The sequence below is a fragment of the Pseudorca crassidens genome, chromosome 17, assembly GCF_039906515.1.
Source record: "Pseudorca crassidens isolate mPseCra1 chromosome 17, mPseCra1.hap1, whole genome shotgun sequence".
In the NCBI taxonomy this organism is placed as follows: Eukaryota; Metazoa; Chordata; class Mammalia; order Artiodactyla; family Delphinidae; genus Pseudorca; species Pseudorca crassidens.
This window is the reverse complement of record NC_090312.1, coordinates 35,030,439-35,052,076: the sequence shown is the minus strand read 5'-3', so window position 1 is coordinate 35,052,076 and position 21,638 is coordinate 35,030,439. Positions and strand designations below refer to the sequence as shown.

Sequence of the window (21,638 nt, the reverse complement as noted above, 5' to 3'; positions counted from 1 at the left end):
ACTGTGGAAATTCAAACCTAAATGGAGACAGCATCCTATAATTTCTCCCAAAATACTTAAGGAACAACTAATTGGAAACCGTATGGGATGAAATGAATGTTTATAACTTACACCAAATTCACCCATAATTATTCATAGACAAATCTTAAATGCAAAACTATTCAAAATTACAGAAGACATAGAGGAAAATTGATAGGAGGTTGGGTTTGGTTATGTACATCATGAGCTCTGAGTTCTAACACACAACACAAAAAGGCAATCCTCAAAGAAAAACAAGGAATACCACGGACTTTGTAAAATTAAAGATTTCTACTCTGTGAAAGGCCTTACTCAGAAAATCAAAAGTCACAAACTGAGAGAAAAATATTTGCAAACACATGTCTAACAAAGGATTTGTTTCAAAACATACAAAGAACTCTAACACAAACAACCCCATTAAAAATAGGAAAAGCTCTGAACAAACACCTGGTCAAAGAAGATAGTACACAGATAGTACACAAAACTATGCCCAGGATTGAGGGGCAAAGAAACATTGGTCCAGCTCAAGTCTCTGAGTCATGTGTGACCCTGGACTAGTCCTGTCCTTCCTGGAGGCCTCAGAAAGATGGAGAGGGACAAGGGGAGTGAGGGAAGGTTATGCTTTAACCTAACTCTAACTCTAACCTATAACCCTAACACCCTAACCTATAGCCCTAAACCTAACAACCCTAGACCCTTGATCCTGACACCTCAGCTCTAATCCCTGACTCTGACCATTACCCTCTACCCTGACTATCCAACTCTGACCATAATCTTAAACCCTGACACCTAAGCCCTGACACTGACTCTGGCAGCAGACCTTAATCCTAGCAAAGTGGATACCAAGGAATGACTCTATAATCTCTCAAATAAACCAAGGGAATAAATCTTCATGATCTTGCATTTAGCAATGGTTTCTTAGATCTGACATCAAAGCACAAGCAAGGAAAGAAAAAATAGATATATTGGATTTCCTCAAAGTTAAAAAATTTATTGCATCAAAACTGCTATCCAGAAAGTAAAAAGACAGCCCACAGAACAGAAGAAAATATTTGCACATCATATATCTAATGAGTCTGTTATCCAGAACATATCAAGAAACTCAACAACAAAAACACAAAGAACTCAGTTTTTAAAATGCACAAAGGACTTGACCAGACTCTTCAGAAAAGACATACAAATGGTCAACATACAATGGAAAAGATGTCAAACATCAGTAGTCATGATGGATATGCAAATTCATACCATAATTCAATACACCTTCAAACACACTAGAATTGTTATAGTCAAGAAAAATAAAAAATAACTAATACTGGCAACAATGTAGAGCAAATGGAACTGTAAACATTGCTTGTGGAAATGTAAAATGATGCAACCTATGTGCACAATACTTTGACATTTCCTCAAAAAGATAAATGTAAAGTATGATAGGATTCAACAACTCCACTCCTAGTGAGAATTAAAAACAGGTGTTCAAACAAAAAGTTGTACACGAATATTCATAGCAGCACTGTTCACAATAGCTAAGAGGTAGAAACAATTAAAATGTCAATCAACAAGTGAATAAATAAACAAAATGCAGCACATCCATGAACTGCCATATTATTCTAACATATAAATGAATAGAGTAAAATGGTGCAATCACTGTGAAAACAATATGGCAGCTCCTCAAAAAGTTAAACACAGAGTTAACATATGATCTGTCAATTCCACTTCAGGGTATTTACTCAAAATATTTGAAAGCAGGGACTGGAACAGATATTTGTACACTCATATTCATAGCAGCATCATTCACAATAACAAAAGGTGGAAGCAACCCAAGTGTCCATTGATGGATAAATGGGTAAATGGAATGTGGTATATTCATAAGGAAATATTATTCAAGGAAATATTATTTCCTTGAAAACTAAGGAAATTCTGACACATGCTACAACATGGATGAACCTTGAAGTCACTATGCTAATTGAAATAAGTTAGTTACAGAAGGACAAATTATTTGATTCCACTTATATAAGGTATCCAGAGGAGTCAAATTCAAAGACAGAAAGAATGTGGTTGCAGGAGCTGAGAAGAGATAGTGTTTAATGGATACAGTTTCACTTGGGGAAAATGAAAAAGTTTGGGAGATGAATGGTGAGGATATTTTTGTAACGATGTAGATGCAATGAATGTCACAGAACTGTATATGTAAAATGGTTTAAATGGTAAATGTTATGTTATGTGTTTTTAATCACAAAGGAAAAAATGAAGTACTGATACATGCTACAACATGGATGATCCTAAGTGAAAGAAGCCATACAGGAAAGGCCACAAGGTCACATACCCATCCTGTACTTTAAATCCATCAAGATTTTGAATATGAGGCAAAGTCTCAGTTAGGGTTCCAGAGGGGAAAAAAAAAGAAAGAAAACTGGATCACAATGAAAAAAAGACATTTTCATAGAGTTGGAGCAGATGGTGAAAGTTGAAGTGGACCTGTGGATTGGATTATTATAAGAAATTGTAATGATTCTCATTTGGTAATTAAGTGCTTGTTCCCTGAGAGTGTATCCGTGTTTTGGTAAAACACACTGGAGTGTTTTGTGTGAAGTGCCAAATGTGAGTACTTTGTGCTGCTATTGAAATTTTTCTATACATTTGAAATTACTGGAAAATGAATTATATTTCAAAACAATCATGTCAATAAAAGGACAGAAACGTAGAGAAGACATGAAACTTTGTATAGAGGCCAAGTTTTACCCAGATCCTGCTCACCCAAAGTGATGATGCAATTCGCCCTTATAAGATTTCACATGTTTTTAAGGGGCACTGTGGGAAGATTATAATAGTAGCCACTATGTCTTGGGTGTTGTGGATGACCCGGATGTGGTAGAAATAGTGGGATTTCTAATTCCAGTTTTGTACATCAAATCACCAAGAAACTATTAGAACTAATAAATGAATTCAGTAAAGCTGCAGGATACAAAATCAATACACTAAAATCAGTTGTGTTTCTATACACAAATAATGAACCATCAGAGAGAGAAATTAAGAAAACAATCTCATTTACAATAACGTCAAAAGAACCAAATAACTGGGAATGAATTTAACCCAAGAGTGTGAAAGAGTTGCACACTGAAAACCCTAAGACATCGATGAAGAAACTGAAGACACAAATAAATGGAAAGATATCTTGTGCTTTTGGACTGAAAGAATTAGTAGTGCTAAAATGTCCATTCTACCCAAAACAGTATGCACTTCAATGACATTCCTACCGAAATTCCAAAGGCATTTTTCACAGAAACTGAACAATCCTGACATGTGTATGGAACCACAAAAGACCCTGAACAGCCAAGGGGATCCCGAGAAAGGAGAACAGCAGCTGGAGGAAACTCACTCACTGACTTGAAACCATATTACAGAGCTACAGGAACCAAACAGTGTAGAAATGGCACTAAAAGAGGCACATGGGCCAGAGGAATAGACCAGAGAGCCCAGGAATAAGCCCATACATATGTGGTCAGTTAATTTATGACAAAGCTGCCAAGAACATACACCAGGGAAAGGTCAGTCCCCTCCATAAATTGTGTGTGTTATAAAGAGAAGGGAGAGAATTACTGTGTTCGTGACTTGGGGACATTTGGAGGAGTTTCTGACAGCGGGGATGCAATCTGTCTGTCTTTTCCCTCCTTGGTAGAAATCTCCATATGACCTGAGCCTCTCTAAGAATCCTCTCTGAATTGGGGCCTGAAGACATCAGAGCTGAGATTCAAGTTGTCTTCACAGACAGTATCTCAAGGTTGAGTATAAGTATCATTTCAACAAGGTAATGTAAAATGCTATTTTTGCCCTTTGTTCCAAACGGGTAACAGGGGAAGTGTTGGTAGGGGCCTAGTGTTTAGAGCTATCTGATTTGACTGGACCTGTTCATTCATCCCAACTGGCCTCACACGCATTTGTGTTACTGGCAATGACCAAGCCGAATCCAGAGACTCGCTAGCGGGAAGGACACTGATGGCAACTTTCTTATTACCTGTCCTGTTGGTTTCTCTGCACTTTCTGTTCACTAGGCTGTGTCACTTCCTATGGTACCTGGGTATCAGGTTTTTAATATGGTTTTCACCAATTATGATACTAGAAAGAACAGAAATCAGGCCATTCCATGAAAACTCTCTGAAACTGGAGGACAGAGTCACTTTCTTTATTCTCCTGGTTTAACAGGTCAATTAGTTGCTGCTCATTATCACCTAGCCCTGTTTTACCATCACACCAGTCAGTCAACTGAGATTTACCCATATTTATATTTACACTGGTTTGACCTCAAAGAGCCTTCTTGATCAAACATGTGAACGACTTCACCTCAATCTGGAAATACTGGAAAGGTAGAATAAATCCAGTTTAATGTAATTTATGTAAATAATTTATTAAAGGGAATTCCCTTAGTGGTAAAGGTCAATATTTACCATCAAGTAAAAATAAATATAATACCGATACGTGTGTTCACATGTCCAATCACGTAAGTTAATTCATGTGTCTGGCGTACATTGTCACGTGCATGCAGCCTCTACAAGTGGCTGTGCTTTTGTGTATGTTACTGTACAGAATACAGTACAGTATCTTTATTTCAAGCCCAGGATGTCCAGAAGTGAGCATAAAAGCAGTGGTGACGTAGCTGGTACTAGTGTACTTTTCAAGGTACTCTACTGCAAGATTAAAAATGTTTTCTTTATTTTCTGTGCTTGTTAGGTATTATTTGTGTGAAAGTATTATAAACCTATTACAGTGCAGTACTATATAGCTGATTGTGTTAGTTGGGTACCTAGGCTAACTTTGCTGGACTTACAAACACACTCTTGGAACAGAACTCGTTCTTATGTAGGGGACTTACTCTATATGCACATACAAACACACACACAATGACGTGGGCACACACACACATGCACACGGGCAGACACACACCCTCTGCTAAAGTTACCAATAGCTTTTGACGTCAGTGAAACCCCACAATTTTACAAGTTTACTCTGTGGAATGATCTGGCTCTGGGTTTAAATCCTGCCTCTGGCTGTAGGACAGGGCACAGACCACTGCACCTCCTTGCACAGTTTTCCTCTTCTATTAAACAACACTCACTACAGAAGGGTTAATGTGAGGATCAGACAGAATAGTGCCTAATAAACCGGTGCTTCTCAAACTCCCACGTGCACATGAACCATCTGGAAATCTTGTTACAATGCAGATGCTGATTCAGATTCTCAAGTGGGGCTTGACGTTCTAAGTTCCTAGGTGATGTTATGCTTCTGGTCCACGGACCAAACTTTGCGTAGAGAGGCACATACTCAAATTTTACAAAAGGGAAACCAAAATCACTATCCGGTGGTCCTGCCAGCCAAGTAAGAGAAGAAAGCTAAGAAAGGATTTTTTTTGGTGCCCAACGTGAGCTTGGCATGAACTCAGTTTCTCTAGGTGTGGAGAGGATAACACATTTGGGGCCAGGCTTTATTCTGTCCCCTCATGAGCCTCAGCATAACTTCATTTCCATTCTTCTGCCCTGGGCTAGCCAGGGGCCACAGGAACCCACAGAGATGGGGAGTCTCATACCTGTCAGAGTCTCGGCAAATCTCCACCACAGCCGCCAAGGCCTTCAAGTGCACGTTGGATTGGCAGGAGTGGATGTAGTCAGGGAACAGCTGTTCCTGGAGTCCCCGTTCGAGGCCGTGGAATCTATAGCTACCTGGAAGAGAAGATAGGCAAATGGGTAAATTTAAAGTGAACACATTTCAGGACTTCCCTGGTGGTCCAGTGGTAATGGATCCACCTTCCAATGCAAGGGATGCGAGTTCAATCCCTCGTCAGGGAACGAAGATCCCACATGCCACAGGGCAACTAAGTCCGCACGCCACAACTACTGAGCTCGCGTCTCAAGGAGAGCCTGTGTGCCACAAACTATAGAGTCCACGCGCCCTGGAGCCCGTGTGCCACAACTAGAGAGAAGCCCAAACGCCGCAATGAAGAGACCTCGCGCTGCAACGAAAGATCCCGCATGCCTCAACTAAGACCCGATGCGGCCAAGAAAATAAATAAAATAAATAAATATTTTTAAAAAAATAAAGTGAACACATCTCGTAAGAATCGTGATCAGCCCTGAGAGAGACAAGGCCTGAGGGGGAGGAAAGCACTACGTTACACACCCTGCTGATAAGCAGAGTTAGAGAAAAAAATTCATTAGCTTTAAAAACTAGTTATTAACTTGGTCGAGGCCATTTCTGTAGTCTTCAGTCTCCCTCTCCCCCATGCCCTCTCTTCTCTGTGTCCAAAATGGAATTTGAGATTGATGTACAGGTCAGAAAGCCCAGCCGCTCTAATCCACAACGTCACCAGGCAGCAAGGTCAAGGGTGATTATCATAATTCACTAAGAAAAGTCTTCTGTGCTCTTCGGGCAGGAGGATTCCATGTCTGAGGCCTAGGTAAACTCCCTTAAAACTAAAGATGTCAAAGATGCGGTCTGTATATCAAAGCCATTGTTGTTGTTGTTGTTTTTAACATCCAACTATTACTTTGTTTATGTTACTATGCTTAATTTACATGGAAAAGACAACCAAGCAGTTCTGCCCCATATCAGGAAAAGTTTCCAATCAACACCAATTATGTGGTGACAAATAACTAGGAATGGTGGCATCTTTGGATCAAGACTGACAAGGAAGAATGGGTTCTGATGCTACAGTTCATCTCCAACAAGAATATGGCACAATGGCCAGCACAAACCATACTAACACTGAACCTTTAGCACTGGTCACAAATTTGGATCTCTTTTCTGAAGCTAGCAAATCAACTGAAATACCTGGGTTAAAAAAAAGTTTTAAAATGAAGCCCGAATTAATTTAAGAACCATGCTCTTGACACATTTTCCTTTCAGAATTTACATAAAACACTTTTTCACTCTAATAGCCCAGGGTTTTTTCCTCAGATAGCCCACCATGTAGCTGCAGATAGACTGTTCTGCCTCAAGATGTAAACATAGGGGGGAAAAAAATTAACGGCATCTGCGTAATATTCTCTCTACACACTGCTGTTGAATGGGAAATAGATAATTAAAAAAAGAAAGAAAGGAAGGGAGGAAGGAAGGAAGGAAGGAAGGAAGGAAAAGAGAGAAAGAAAGAAAGGAAGGAAGGAAGGAAGAAAGAAAGAAAGAAAGAAAGGTTCCATTATAGATTCTCACAACCTCTTGTTCCACAGTTCATGAATCTTACACTGATGCTAAGGTGACAATGTATGTAAGTGGACTTTTGTTTTCAGTGAAGAAGACCTGGGAAAAAGATGGATTTATCTCTTTTTCTTCAAGAGTTATCAGATGGTGCACGCTCCCCAAAGCCCTCACTTTCTCGAACTAGAGCACTTTGTAGGATCACACGGCCTTCCTTGTAACGCTGGGTGTCTTCAGTGGCAAACTCATAGATCCATCCCAGTTTGCTATTGTAGTTTTTGCAGCTCACATCTCGAACCATGTGGCAGCCAGTGAGCATGACCCGGTCTTGAACTTCACTGTACTGCAGGTTAACTACCTTGTTAAAAGGTAGTTAAAAAGAAATGCTCTGCCAGTGGCGCCTGTGAATTGAGTGGAGATGAGTTCTGAGTGGTTGGTCGGGATTGTATCGCAGTTTGCACAGGAAAACAGATGGGTACCACCGATATGATCAAGGAAAATCGTGCCCATTTTTATAGTTGAAGTTCTAAAAACCCCGAGCAGCTGAGATCCAAGGCCACCAACGGCTCTTCGGTCTTCGGCTGAGATGAAGCCTCAAAGCCATTGTTACTTTCATGAGTGGCAAGTTGCAAAGAGATGCGTTGAATTGGTTATAATAAAATTTCTGCCAGAAGAAGCTCTGTGTAAGGCTCCATTCATGTAAAAACTCCTGCCCACGCCAGAGAAGATGCCTGAATGCTATGTCATTGTCAGCGGCAAGTGGAGAAGAGAAACCTCTGCAGACAGAGGTCACCAAGTTGTCATTATCTTTGAAATTCCTAAATTTTTTCTGACCGCCAACATCATCATCATCTAAATAAAAGTTGACTCACCCAACACTTCTTTTTTTTAACATATATATATATTATTTTTCATATTCTTTTCCATTATGATTTGTCACAGAATATTGAATATAGTTCCCTGTGCTATAAGTAGGATCTTGTTGTTTATCCATTCTGCACACAATAGTTTGTCTCTGTTAATCCCAAACTCCCATTCTTTTCCTCCCCTCCCCCCTACCTTGGCAACCACAAGTCTGTTCTCTATGTCTGTGAGTCTGTTTTTTTCCATAGATACATTGATTTGCATTGTATTTTAGATTCCACATATACGTGCTATCATATGGTATTTGTCTTTCTCTCTCTGAATTACTTCACTTAGTATGAAAATCTCTAGGTCCATCCATGTTGCTGCAAATGGCATTATTTCATTCTTTTTTTATGGCTGAGTAGTATTCCATTGTACATATGTACCCCATCTTCTTTATCCATTCATCTGTCAATGGACATTTAGGTTGTTTCCATGTCTTGGCTATTGTGAATTGTGCTGCTGTGAACATAGAGGTACATGTATCTTTTCAAATTATAGTTTTGTCTGGGTAAATGCCTAAGAGTGGGATTGCTGGATCGTGTGGCAACTCTATTTTTAGTTTTTTGAGGAACCTCCATATTGTTTTCCATAGTTCACCCAACACTTCTTAGCAACAACAACGACAAAATGATTAAGCCTGGGGAGTGGGGCTAAACCGGGAAGGCTCATTTCTTCTGATTTCTAACATCATCACCATTTCAGTGAAAGTTAGCCCAGCAAACACCTCTCCAAAGAAATGCATAAGCTTGGGGGTGGAGAGTGGGGAGAGAGGGATTAAAATGAAAGGAGTTGTAGAGAAAGAAAGGAGTGTTCGTGGTGCATCCAGCCCAGCGGAGTCCATTCACTGGCTGACAGATGACAGAACAGCTCTATTTTCTCTTAAGATCTTTTGAATGCGAAACATTATTTTGTATAATTTTTGGCAAAATTCCATTATAACAAATAACTGGCATATCCCATTGGACTTAAGGTGGGATGTTAGCTCTGGAAGGACAGTGGAAAGGGGCTACGTGCTCTGTGTCTGCTTCTGAGGGACCCGATGCTAAGAGCAACGTTGATGGAAAAAAAATGCCACCATGTCTTATACTGTAAGCCTGCAATCAAACCAAAGTAACTAAAAGAGAAAAAACAATAGGCTAACAGTAATTCACTTACAACCTCTCTTTTTTTCTTTTGTAAAGTTTTTTTTTTTTCTCATCACTGAGTTTTCCCCCTTTTCATCCTTACCGCTCCACAGGACTATGTTGAAAATAAATTTAGGCAGGATTCACATTCTATTTTCAGAATCTCCAGATGTTTTCAACAAGGTAGTACAAAGTGATAAAATGCTAGTACTAAGTGTTTCAAAAGGAAAGGTCGTGTGAAGAAAAATTGTACAGTATTTCCCCAACCCTTAGACGCTCTTACTTTGGACAACAAAGGGAAGAAGGGAGGGGTAACCTCTGTTAAAATCCTACTGTGTGTCAGACACCTGTGCTGACTGCTTTATAAGCACTGTGTTATCTCATTTTCATGAAAACTCTGCAAGGTAGAGATTGTTATTCCTTTTCATTAATGAAGAGCCTGATACCCAAAGGTGATGAAAATCACAAGGTCATAGGGGATGGAGCTGGGTTTAAACCCAAGTCTACATGGTTTCAAAGACTTTACTTCTCCATGGTATCATTATACACCCAAGAGAATGAGGAAGTCTGTGACCAGCATATCCAGACATCTCATGGGTATGTTTTATTTCTATAAAGAATGAGGGGATTTGGCCTGGAGGCAGGGAGACTAACCAGGAGACAACGACAGTAATTTAAGAGAGAAGAAATGTCTTGAATAAACAGCTCTTTATAACAAGTGAGACACAGTATCTTCTGAGACAGATTTTTATCCTGAAAGTGAAAGCCAATCCACTGGAAAAAAGAGAGGAAGACAACAGGCGAAGGGCCTTTTTGTCATGAACTGTGTGAAAAGCTAGTGGTGGCGGGAGCCTACATGCATTTTGTGAACAAGAAGGTGTAAAGCACTCCAGGACCCACCCACGGGGCCCCAGCCAGATAGAGGTCTGGATACATGCAGACAATCCCTGGAAAACTCCAAGAAGAACACTCAAGAGGTACCTGAGAGACAGTGTTTGGAGAAATCAAACATCTCAGGGCCTCCTGGATTTACTAAGCTCCAACACAAACCCACCATTCTCTGCCTTTTTGTCCTGAGGAGGCACACTTAAGAGATCATGTCACCTCACGTATGTGTACATAGTGTTTAAAAGGTAAAAATAGTGCTGGGAAGGCTAGAAGTAAAGCCACCTCTTTCTCTCCTACTAAGGAAAGCAGCTTAAAACTCCAGAGAATTCTAGAGAATGCAAGGATGTTATTATGAAGATAACCTTGACTCTGCTCTGATTTATTAATATCACTGCAAGTATTGCAGATCATTGGCAGGTGTTGATACTTCATTATTAATAACAAGTACCTGTGACTCCTGTCACTTCTGTTTATGATGCCCCTCATTGTTAGGCATCTCACTCTATTTATGTTTCTTTCTTCCTTCCTTCCTTCCTTCCTTCCTTCCTTCCTTCCTTCCTTCCTTCCTTCCTTCCTTCCTTCCTCCCTCCCTCCCTCCCTCCCTCTCTCTCTCTCTCTCTCTCTTTCTTTCTTTGCCATGACATATGGCATGTTAGTTCTCAGACCAGGGATTGAACCTGTGCCCCCTGCAGTGGAAATGAATATACACAATATTAACTACTCACCTCCAACATGTTTACTTCCAAATGGAAAAATCCTTTCTTTATGTGAATAAAGGTGACCATGGAGGCCCAGAGTGTTCTCTTTCAGGGAACTTGTGAAGAGAAGACAGAGAAATGCATGGTGCAAACCATACATTCAGTTTGATTCCAAAAGATTCAGATGCAGATGAGAATAAATATTCCACCATTAACCTATTTTTTTCTCTGCAATTATTCCTTATAGTCAGTGTAATCTGAAGGTTTTCACTCATTATGGTGGACTCCAATCATCTGATGATGGGAAGAATCAAAGCCTCTATTTCCTGGAATACTACATAAAACTTCTCTGGAAACATAATATCTCTGCTTCCTACTAACTGGAATGTGGTATTTTAAAGTCAGAAGTCCACATGCGTATCAAGAAACCCTATGATACAAGACACTTTTTAATCCAAACCTGTAAAAGCAGGATCTCCTTAAGACAAACCAAGGGTTCAAGCAAAATACCATGTTGCTACCAGAGACCTGGAGAGAAACAGGAAGTCTTTTAAGTACAATGAAAAAACAACTCACAAACCTCAGAGCAACTATTTTAAAGAAATATTTAGAAGCTCTAGGAAAGCGCTTGTCTCCTGCTGGGAAGCTCACTGGACCCCATCAGCTCCTGCTTCCAATAAATAATGCTGGGATTGTGTCTGGAAGAATAAACATGAGACTGAGCACGCACAGGAACGGTATAGGTTTGATGTCTGAGTGTTTTCACACAGTAACACGTGAGTGAGCAGACATTTGGTTCCATTCTAGGCAAGCTCTTCTCATCAGACCATTGAAAACTGCCCAGGATTCAACAGCCACTCCTACCATGGACAGATGCTTCCTTTTATGGAATGCTCAGAGGAAATCACCTGGTTTTGATGTGGTTTGAGTTTGATCCTGTGAAACCATCAGAACTTCCCACCAGAGATAAATGAGGAGATTCTGGCCTTTATCAGTATGTGTGATGAACACAGGTGTCCTGGCTGTACTTGCCAACCCTCCTTCTATTTTTATCCATCTCCCTACATGTGACTACCTTTGACCTACTCTGAGCTCAGACCCCTGATCTGTTAGAGTGACTCTGTCAGTCTTTCTTTAAAAATGGACAGGCAACAAAATGAATTTAACCTAGAAGCAGCAGATCAGCAAGGGAAATGAAAACATCAGAAGTTATCTAATCACAGCCACAGCCATTCAGGGCTCTGTCTTATCTGCTGGGTAATAAAAATGGGATGTTCCTAAACTTGGAGGGCATCCAATCAAATAAGTAAAGTTGTTGCTTACCTCTGGCTCTTGGGGGGATTTCTGTGTAGTTTAACCCGTGTATACTAACTACAAAACATTGGCATGGGTTTGAAACACCTATGTTCTAGGAAAGGTTTTTTTGGCAGGGGGCAGGGGTGGGCAGGGGGAAGTTTGTCTTGACAGAAAGCAAAAAATAAAACACAAACGTCTTTGAGAACAAGGATTGTTAAGAAGGCAGTAGAAAAAAAGGAATGGGGAGAAAAGAATATCTCCTCTGAAGTCAAGGTAGCTTTTCCAGAAAAGTAGGGTTTAGTCTCAGCTTAAGAACACTTTTAAAAAGCTTGACAGCTCAGAAGTGCTGTTTAGGGAACTGAAAACCAAGTGAGCCAAGAACAACATTTCTTTAAAAAATCCTGGCAAAGGATAAAGAGGATAAAGAGCTGGTTCTGCATAGTTTTGGAGACACGATAACGAAGCAGAGGCATCTTCTCCCCAAAGGCACTGAAATCCTAAGGCATCAATGGGTCAGTTGCAGGGAGACAGGGTAGGGGCAGGGGTGAGGGGTATTTCTCTCTCAAAGTCTCCCAGGGCACTCACCTCTCTCTGCTCCACCCCACTACACCATTCACCCTTCCTCCCTCCTGGAACCCCAGGGGGCAGCACTTCTTAAGAGCCCCCAGGTACCATCTCTGCAGCCCAGATTCTTCCCAGAGCCTGGCAAGTTCTGGGAGCAGACGCTGGGCTTGCAAGGCCATGGCAGGGGCGGTGGGACCTGGAAGGATTAGTAAGTATATATCTGGTTCTGCCGAAGGGAGAGTCATTCCTCCCCCTGGAAGCCTGAGCTTCCTGGTCCTGGACAAGGACCCTCCCCCATGTGGCAGAAACTGGTAGCTCTTCCCCAAACCAGTTTTCTAGTCATCCTGGGCACAACCAGATGACATTTTCCAGCGTAATTAGGCCATGTGACTACTTTCTGGAAAGTGGGCACGAGAAGGGCACCATACCCAGGTATGTCCCTGTAGTGGAATGCAGTGTCCCCCAGAATTCATGTCCACCCAGAACCTCAGAATGTAATTAAAAGAAAACTTTTTCTATGCCCACAGAATACTTTTGATACCAAATATGTGTGGGATGGTGGTTCCCAAACCAACAAATTCTCCAGTTCTCAGTGGACACCAACTGGGTGTCCTCTAAGTTAACTCAATTCTAATACTAACTACCTGGAATGAGCACAGACGCCACAGCTTAAGGGCTCAGTCCCCCAAGACTGTCCCCCACTTCAGATACCAATTGCAAGTCCCAGGTTGTCACCTGTACTTCTGACCAATCAGCTATAAATTGGGAGTTTCCATGACCCCCCTCCTCAGGTTTGAGAATTTGTTAGAACTGCTCACAGAACTTACTTATATCTACTGGTTTACTGTAAAGGATATAATAAAGGATACAGGTGAACAAGCCAGATGAAGTGGTACATAGGTTGAGGTCTGGACGGTCCCAAGTGCAGGAGCTTTTGCCCCCATGGAGTTGGAGTGCAACACCCTCCCAGCACATGGATCTGCTCACCAACCCGGAAGATCTTTTATGGAGACTACATCATGTAGGCATGATCCATTATCACCTCATCTCCAGTCCCTCTCCCCTGCCCAGAGGAATGGGGATGGGACTGAAAACTCCAAGCTTCTAATCATGACTTGGACTTTCTGGTGACCAGCCCCCATTCGGAATCATCCAGTTGCCCAACAAGAGTCACCTCATTAGAACAAACGATGCTCCTGTCACCCAGGAAATTCCTAGAGATTTAGGAGCTCTGTGTCAGGAACTGGGGGCAGAGACCAAATATATAGTTCTTATGTCACAGTGACCTTATTTGGAAGAAACATCTTTACAGATGTAATTAAGGCAAGGACCTTGAGAAGAGATCCTCCTGGATTAGAGCGAGTCCTAAATCTAATGACAAGTATCCTTGTAAGACAGCACAGGAGAAGACAGACAGACACACAGGGGAGAAGGGCGTGTAAACACAGGCAGAGATTGAAGTGATGCCTCTGTAAGTCAAGGAATGCTAAGGATTGGTAGACACCCCCCAAAACTAGGAGAGGGGCATGGAAAAGATTTTTCTGCAGAGCTTCCGGAAGGAATCAACTCTGCTGACACCCTGATTTTGGATTTCAGGTCTCCAGAACTGTGAGAGAACACATTTTTCTTTTAAGCTGCCCAGGTTGTAGTAATTTGTTACAGCAGCTCTAGGATAAGCTCCTCCCACGTACAACTTTCCTGCTCTTTCCCTGTCAGGCTGGCTGGCGTGAAGACAATTGCTCGGGTCATCTTGCTGAGGCCAAAGGAGCCTCAAGATGGAATGAGCCTAGATTCCTGAATCACTGCTAAGAAGGGGCAGGAACACCTGTGGGGCAGAGGTCACGTTAACTGTGGTAAACCTCTGTTTTCTGGATTTAACTGTTACAGCAGCTGGCCAAAGCGATCTTCAATACCCTGCGTCCATTGCCACCATCACCACCACGCATAAAGCAATAAATTGACATGCTAGTTTGCACGGTGGTCCTGCGGAATTTATCATTCTAGTCACTCACTGAACACGCTGATGAGTTCTGTTGTCAGAACTGGGAAGCTGAGAATCAGACCCTTTCCCTCCAGATAAACAAAACAAAACAAAACTGGGGGCCAGGGGCCCAGCCTGCACTCTGCCAGCACCTTGCGGGTACCCCCATCAGCGCTGTCTCTCCTGGTTGCACCAGTAGAGGCCTGAAGCAGGAAGGATACGTAAACCCAGGGCGAGTTCCCCATTTCTGCCCCTCCTGGGTGGAAGCACACAACATGTGGCTGAGAGGCGTCCTCCACTCCAAGAGGAAACCCCTTGCCCGCTGTGGGGCTGGGCAGGGAAAGTGGCAGCAGCCTGGTCCGGAGGACAGGAGAGGAAGCATGAAGCCAGGGAGGATGGGCCCGGAGCTGGAGTATCCGAGAGGCAGGCTGGGCTCCACTGCCCAGGGCTCCAGCTGCCTCAGCTCTTGTCACCATGCACAGTATAAGTGGCCCTCTCCAGGGAGCCTGGCCAGGTAGACTTGATCTGCGGTGGTGTGACAAGGCCCCTGCCCATCCCAGCACTGAGCTCCTTGGAGGCAGGAATGCATTCTGTGGACACTCTGCCCCTGGCCTCTGTAGATCGTGGGAGCTGTGGTGATGGATGATTCTGGAACAGGAGGCTAAGGTCAGATTGTGAAATGCCCTGGATGCCGTGAGACGTTTGGGCCCCGCCCTGTGGACAGTGGGGTGACTCTCAGTAGTGGGTTTCAAGATCTGCGTTTTAGAATATTATCCCTGGGGACGGTGCCTGCACAGAGTAAGACCACAATAAACACTTGTGTGTAGCCAAAGGAAAGCAAAATTCAATATTAATGCTCATCACGTAACACGTTTCAGTCTCTCTCTCTTACACACACACGTGTCCCCGCCCCTGTCCGACCCTAAAAGCCAGGACATTATATGGATGTCTGGTTTCCAATGGGCTCCCTAGACAGCGGGCTGGATGCAGCGTTCTGCTGCCATAGAATTCGCCAGTGAAGACAGAGCTCACAGGTAAGGATTGAAGTGCCCCCTCTGCTGTCAGAAAAAGGTTACTGCAACCACAAGGCCACGTCATCCTCAGTTTGTGCTCCATGAATGTAGGCACCCACCTGCGGGCAGGGGTGCCAGCCAGGGGCACTGCCTACCAGCTAATGTGGAGGAGGTTTCAGCCCAGTGACGTTTCCCTGGAATCCAGGTGTGGGGCTCCCCCCACCCCAAGCCCACTATCCATTTTACTTCCTTTCCTTCCTTCTTTTTTCTGGCTCTGAGAATGTTCTTGGGAGCCTGTGGTCCAGAGAAGTCTTGGAGGGTCATTTGTGCCAGCAATAAATCCCTCCATTCCTGCAGGGAAGTCGAGGGAGAGTCCTGGGTAGTTCACTGGGTCGAGTCCATTCCTATTGGCCCAGCCCAAAGATCTGCCCAGGGAGTGAGACAAAAATAGCAGCAGATACTGTCCCTGCCCAGAGAGGTGACAGTTCCCAGAGAAGGTGACAATGGGTTATGGGTCAACGTGACAACAGGTCAGGACAGGATTTAGCTAGGGCCTGAGAAACTTAGGACAGTGGACCATGAGGAAATAGAGAGACTGGCCGGGAGGGCAGAGAAGCCTGAGAAAATGTAGCGGAAAGGATGGGGCTCCAGGTAAGCATCTTAAGAACGGGTGGTGGGGCTTCCCTGGTGGGGCAGTGGTTGAGAATCTGCCTGCTAATGCAGGGGACACCAGTTCGAGCCCTGGGCTGGGAGGATCCCACATGCCGCGGAGCAACTAGGCCCGTGAGCCACAACTACTGAGCCTGCGCGTCTGGAGCCTGTGCTCCGCAACAAGAGAGGCTGCGATAGTGAGAAGCCCGCGCACCGCGATGAAGAGCGGCCCCCGCTTGCCACAACTAGAGAAAGCCCTCGCACAGAAACGAAGACCCAACACAGCAAAAATAAATATATAAAGTAATAAACTCCTACCCCCAACATCTTAAAAAAAAAAAAAGAACGGGTGACATCCAAGCTGCCCATGGTCCAACTAGAGGAGGGGTCAGAATGAACCAAATGGGGACAAAAATCCACCCAACAGAAACCCAGAATTCCTCAAATTCCAACTCCTTCCCCTTGCTGAGACTCAGACTCTGGCCCCATCAACCCTTCCCGACCTTCTGCCGCCCTCTCTGAAGGCCTTACAGGCCTCATTCCTACCTCTGCTCTGCCTCGGTTGCTCCGCTGGCTCCCCTCCATCCTCTGACACCCTCTGGGAGGAACCCTCTCCCACCGCCTGGCTGGGCCTTCAGACAGTGTGTGCCAGCAGCGTCCACACCTCAACTTCTGCTCCTAAGGCAGTCCATCCCCAGGGGAGCAGGTCTTCAGGGCGTTTTCTCCATGCAGATCAAAAGCAGAAGGGGACTTTGATGAGCCCGGTTCCTGGAAATAAACAAGGAGGACAGGGGTTCAAACGGCCCCCAGGGACTACCCTGGGAGTGGACACGGGGCTGGAGTCAGGAGCATGGGACAGGAAACCCAGTAACAGATCTCACTGGTAACTGCCACAAACCACTCCAGGATACTAAGCATGCCAGGAGGTCTTTTTTTTTTTTTTTAAAGACTTTTTGATGTGCACCATTTTTAAAGTTTTTATTGAATTTGTTGCAATATTGCTTCTGTTTTATGTTTTGGTTTTTTGGCCACGAGGCATGTGGGATCTTAGCTCCCTGACCAGGGATCGAACTCACTCCCCCTGTACTGGAAGGCGAAGTCTTAACCACTGGACCACCAGGGAAGTCCCAGGAGGTCACGTTTTATCAATCAAATCCAATCTATCCAGCTTCTTACTGAGGTGGGGAAAAGCCTGAAGTCAATGCTTCTGGAGGCTCCCTTCACTCATTCTGTGCAAGAAACCTTGGCACGCACGTAGTTCAGACGAAAACAGATGAGCTGTCTATGTGATGCCTATGCTGAGTGCTGGTCAGCGAACTCGGCAGTTGCTCCTGGAGGGTCCCAGTTCCTCCAAGGGGACATCCCCCCAACACCCTAGAAACATTGGCCCATTGGCCTCAAGCATCAAAACTCCAGTTTGGGGGCCTGTCTTTCCCAGCAATCCCACAACCTCGACCATCCCAAGACAAAATAGCACATCATCACTTAATGCACTTAGAAGTTCCAAACTGGCAACCAGCCAACATAAAGGGTTTATGGTCCTGTGAATTAGATGCCAAAAGTTAAAAATCAGGACATTGGATACAGAAATCTAGATTTCCATGGAGAGTGATGATATTATATCACATTGTGAGTGTACTTAATGCCACTGAATTGTATACTTAAAATGGTTAAATGGTAAAATTTTATGTATATTTTACCACAATAAAAAAATGTATAAAAGGTCTAGATTTCCTGCTTCTTTGAAAAATTAGAATACTGGGCAAAGTACATGAGGAATCTCTTTGTATTATTTCCTATAATTGTATGTGAATCTATAATTATCTCAAGAAACATTTCAATTAAAAAATGTAAAAAAAAAACCCCAGAAACTATTCCACAAAATTGTCTTCCCACACAGCAACATTAGCACCTTGGCCATCTCTGCTCATTTCCTATACATGAGACTTGTTTCCTTTATAGGATCTGCCCAACTCTTCGTGTAGACATTTGGGTTTGAGACCCTGGACTCACTCTTCCAAAAGAATCTTAAGGTTAAAGAAAGTATGGTTTCCAGGGTGGCCGGCACACCCTCCCTATATGTTACCTCCTCCCCGGGGAAGAGAGCCTGGATGTCAGGAATGCAGGGATCCAGCAGCCTTCCTTGGATCCCTGACCTCTCCATGGGCTCAGGTCTTTCCTTATGTGGGCATCCATCTGCTGCTCACTAGTCAATTGCATGGAAAGCCTGTCCTTTGAGTCTGTCTCAGGAGACAGCAAAGACCAGGAGTCCCAGACAGTGGTCAGACCAAAATGAGCAGGGAGAGAGGGGTGCAGGACGTGCAGGAGAGGAAAGAAGGTGGGGTCCCCAGCGCCCAGAGGCTGGCACTGGGAATCCTGGGGAGGAAACCCAGGTTTAGTAATTGTACCCTGTTCTGGGTTGAATTGTAACCCTCTCCCACACAAACCCAGTTCACATGTCCTAACCCCTAGGACTTGTGAACGTGACCTTATTGGAAATAGGGTTGTCGGGGAGGTAATAGTTAAGATAGGTCATTCCGGTAGGCCCTATTCCACTATGACTGATGTACTTATAAAAGGGGGAAATTTGGACACAGAGACACACACACAGGGAGAATGCCATGTGATGATGAAGGCAGAAATGGGGAGATGCTTCTGTAACCCAAGGAACGGCAAAGATGGCCAGCAAACCACCAGAAGCGAGGGGAGAGGCCTGGAACGGATTCTCCTTCACAGCCTTCGTTAGGAACCAATCCTGCCAACACCTTGACCTCAGACATCTGGTCTCCAGAACTGTGAGACAATACATTTCTGTTGTTTCAGCCACCCAGTCTATGGTACTTTGTTACAGCAGCCCTGGCAAACAAATACAGACTAATCCCAAGTAGTTCTGGGATGGGCCCTTCCCCTTTCCTGCCCTGAAATGACCTTTAAAAGTGAACAAGATGGTCTATGTTCAGTGGAGAGGAAAGAGATATTTCTAGACAAGAGAAGTAATGAGAGCAGAAACAGGCATTGACAGGAGGCTATTGCGATGGGGAGGGAGGTGGGAGTTAAGATAATAATGCTAACTAACTTTTCTCCAGCACCTCCTGTGTCAAACATCCTTAAAACAAGTTGGTTTGAGGTAAGTATTAGTATCATGTTCATTTTACACGTGAGAAAATTGTGGCTCAGAGAAGTTAAACAGTATGCCCAAGATCTGGTAAGGGGGGAAAGCCATGATTTGAACCTAGAATCAGAATAGCTTGTTTGTAACTTTTCCAAGCAGAGGCAAAAGGAATTGATACCTTAAGGCTCACCCTGATCTTCTAGTTGGCCTGGGATCCCTCTGGTAGTTTAGCCGGGGTGGGGAGGGGCGGCGCTGGGCTGAGCCTCCTAGGACCAGTCTGACCTGAAGCAGTTCCTGCCTGTTAAACCTATCCCACACATGGCCACTGGGCAGATTCAGTGTTAAACCAGCCAAACCGGAAGAGAGGATCCAGGGCCAGGGCCAAGTTCTTACACCATGTCTCTCCTGCAGTGACTGGTGTTTGCTGCAGAGGCCACCCAGAGTGCCTACAACACTGGCCAAGAAAGGCAGGGTGGTTTGAGCATGGCCACACTGACACCCGTTGAAAAGGATTTACTTCACAGTCGCCAAAGAAAGCCTGAAAACAAACCCAAACAATCCAAAACATTCATGTTCAGAAAAAATGGTCAAAGACCTCTTTACCCAACCCACAGGCCTAGCGAGAAGAAGTGGGCTAGGTTTAGCTCATCGTATGCGATAGTCAGGGACTCAGCTGTCTTGTCAAACCTTGAAGTCTTTATGATCAAACAGCACAGGTGTCACTCCAAAAACTGCCTATGACATCCTTCATTAGAACCCCCTTTTTGGTCCCTTAAGGCAGAATTCCCAAATAGGTTAATCTTATACCCAGACAGGATCCTTGTGGCTGGGGCATTTGAAATGCAGATATCATCACCCTCATAAACACTTAAATGTCATGTTCACGATGTGCCACGCATTCCTAGTGCTTCATATATGCCAGTTCATTTCATCCCCATACTTAATCCTAACTTTCTTTAAACCACATAGCCAGTAAATGGTGGAATTAGGATCTGAAAACTAACAGTCCAGAGCTTATGCTTTTAACCACCATACCACACTGCCTTCTGAAAATATTTAGGGAAGGAGATCAACATTTTACTCTTTGAGCATTTGTGATATCCTCACCATCAAAACCAGGCATAAGGCAGCTGTTGCCAGCCCCATGCTCTTTCTTTCCTAGTCCTTAGAGCCGTTAAGGACAAAATGCTGGGAGATACCTGCCCACCCTTCTCTGATTCCTTCAGCATCTCACAGAGGATTCTAGCCTCAGCCTTCCTTCCTACACACATGATGCTTCAGGTGAAAGGAGTAGTTTACCCCCATTAAACACTTGTGAATCTCAAGATTAAGGAATTACTTCCAGAAGGTCTAGTGAGTTATCTAAAACAGCATCATCACAGTGGCTCATCACCTTTGCCTGTTTTCCACCAGTGCAACCAGGATGATGGTGGTATGTGAAGGGAGAGGGCTGAGGGGCTTGCTACTCTGTCCAGGTAGACAACGTAGACACCACCAAGCACCGTGCAGCAATGCCTCCTTGTTCAGGATCCAGGACCTGGGACTTGGCTGCTCTTAGTTCTGCAAATATAAGACACTCATTGTTATGCGGGAAGAAGTGTCTCAGGTCTTTTGGTCCTTTAAGGTCATCCCCCTTAACATGATATATAGAAGTGGCCCCTGGAGGGAGGTGAATCAATTCACTTGGAGCAAAGCAGTCTCAGGAAACAAAAGTGATAGTATCAGCCAGTATACCTTTATAAGTCAAGGTTATGCCGCAGCAACAAACAATCCCCCAATTCACAATGTCTTAAAACTACAGAGGTTTAGTTCTTACTCATGCTCCTTGTCATACTCTTTCCAGAGCTAAGGTTGACTAGCTGAAATATTGCTGGTCCCCACAGTAGAGGGAAAGAGAGCTCTAGAGGGCTGAACACTGTCAGTTAAATACTCTGGACCAGAAGTGACACATGTCATTTCCATTCCAAGCCATTGAGCAGGCTGGACCCCACCCTGCCACAAGGGAGAAGTCCAATGCTACCGTGTGTCTGAAAAGCAGAGAGCCTGAACTATTGGATGAACTACAGGGATGGGGACCAGGTTCCCTTTTCTGTTTGAAAACCATTGTGATTTGAACCACACTGACAACGAATAGAATGGAGGTGATGAATAGCATAGGAGGCCTCATGGCTAGGTTATATCCACAACCAGCAAGGCTGACTA

At 43.9% G+C, this 21,638-nt stretch overlaps 1 long non-coding RNA gene and 1 pseudogene across 1 annotated transcript; both read right to left on the bottom strand.

Moving 5' to 3' along the window:
• Positions 1-5,602: 5,602 nt before the first annotated feature.
• LOC137209833 (uncharacterized) lies at positions 5,603-19,746 on the bottom strand. Its single transcript, XR_010936120.1, has 3 exons — positions 19,615-19,746; positions 16,871-17,092; positions 5,603-5,729 (listed from the first exon to the last, which is right to left on the bottom strand). It is a non-coding gene; the product is annotated as an uncharacterized lncRNA (long non-coding RNA).
• On the bottom strand, positions 7,202-7,740 carry LOC137210521 (protein yippee-like 5 pseudogene; annotated as a pseudogene).
• Positions 19,747-21,638: the final 1,892 nt, after the last annotated feature.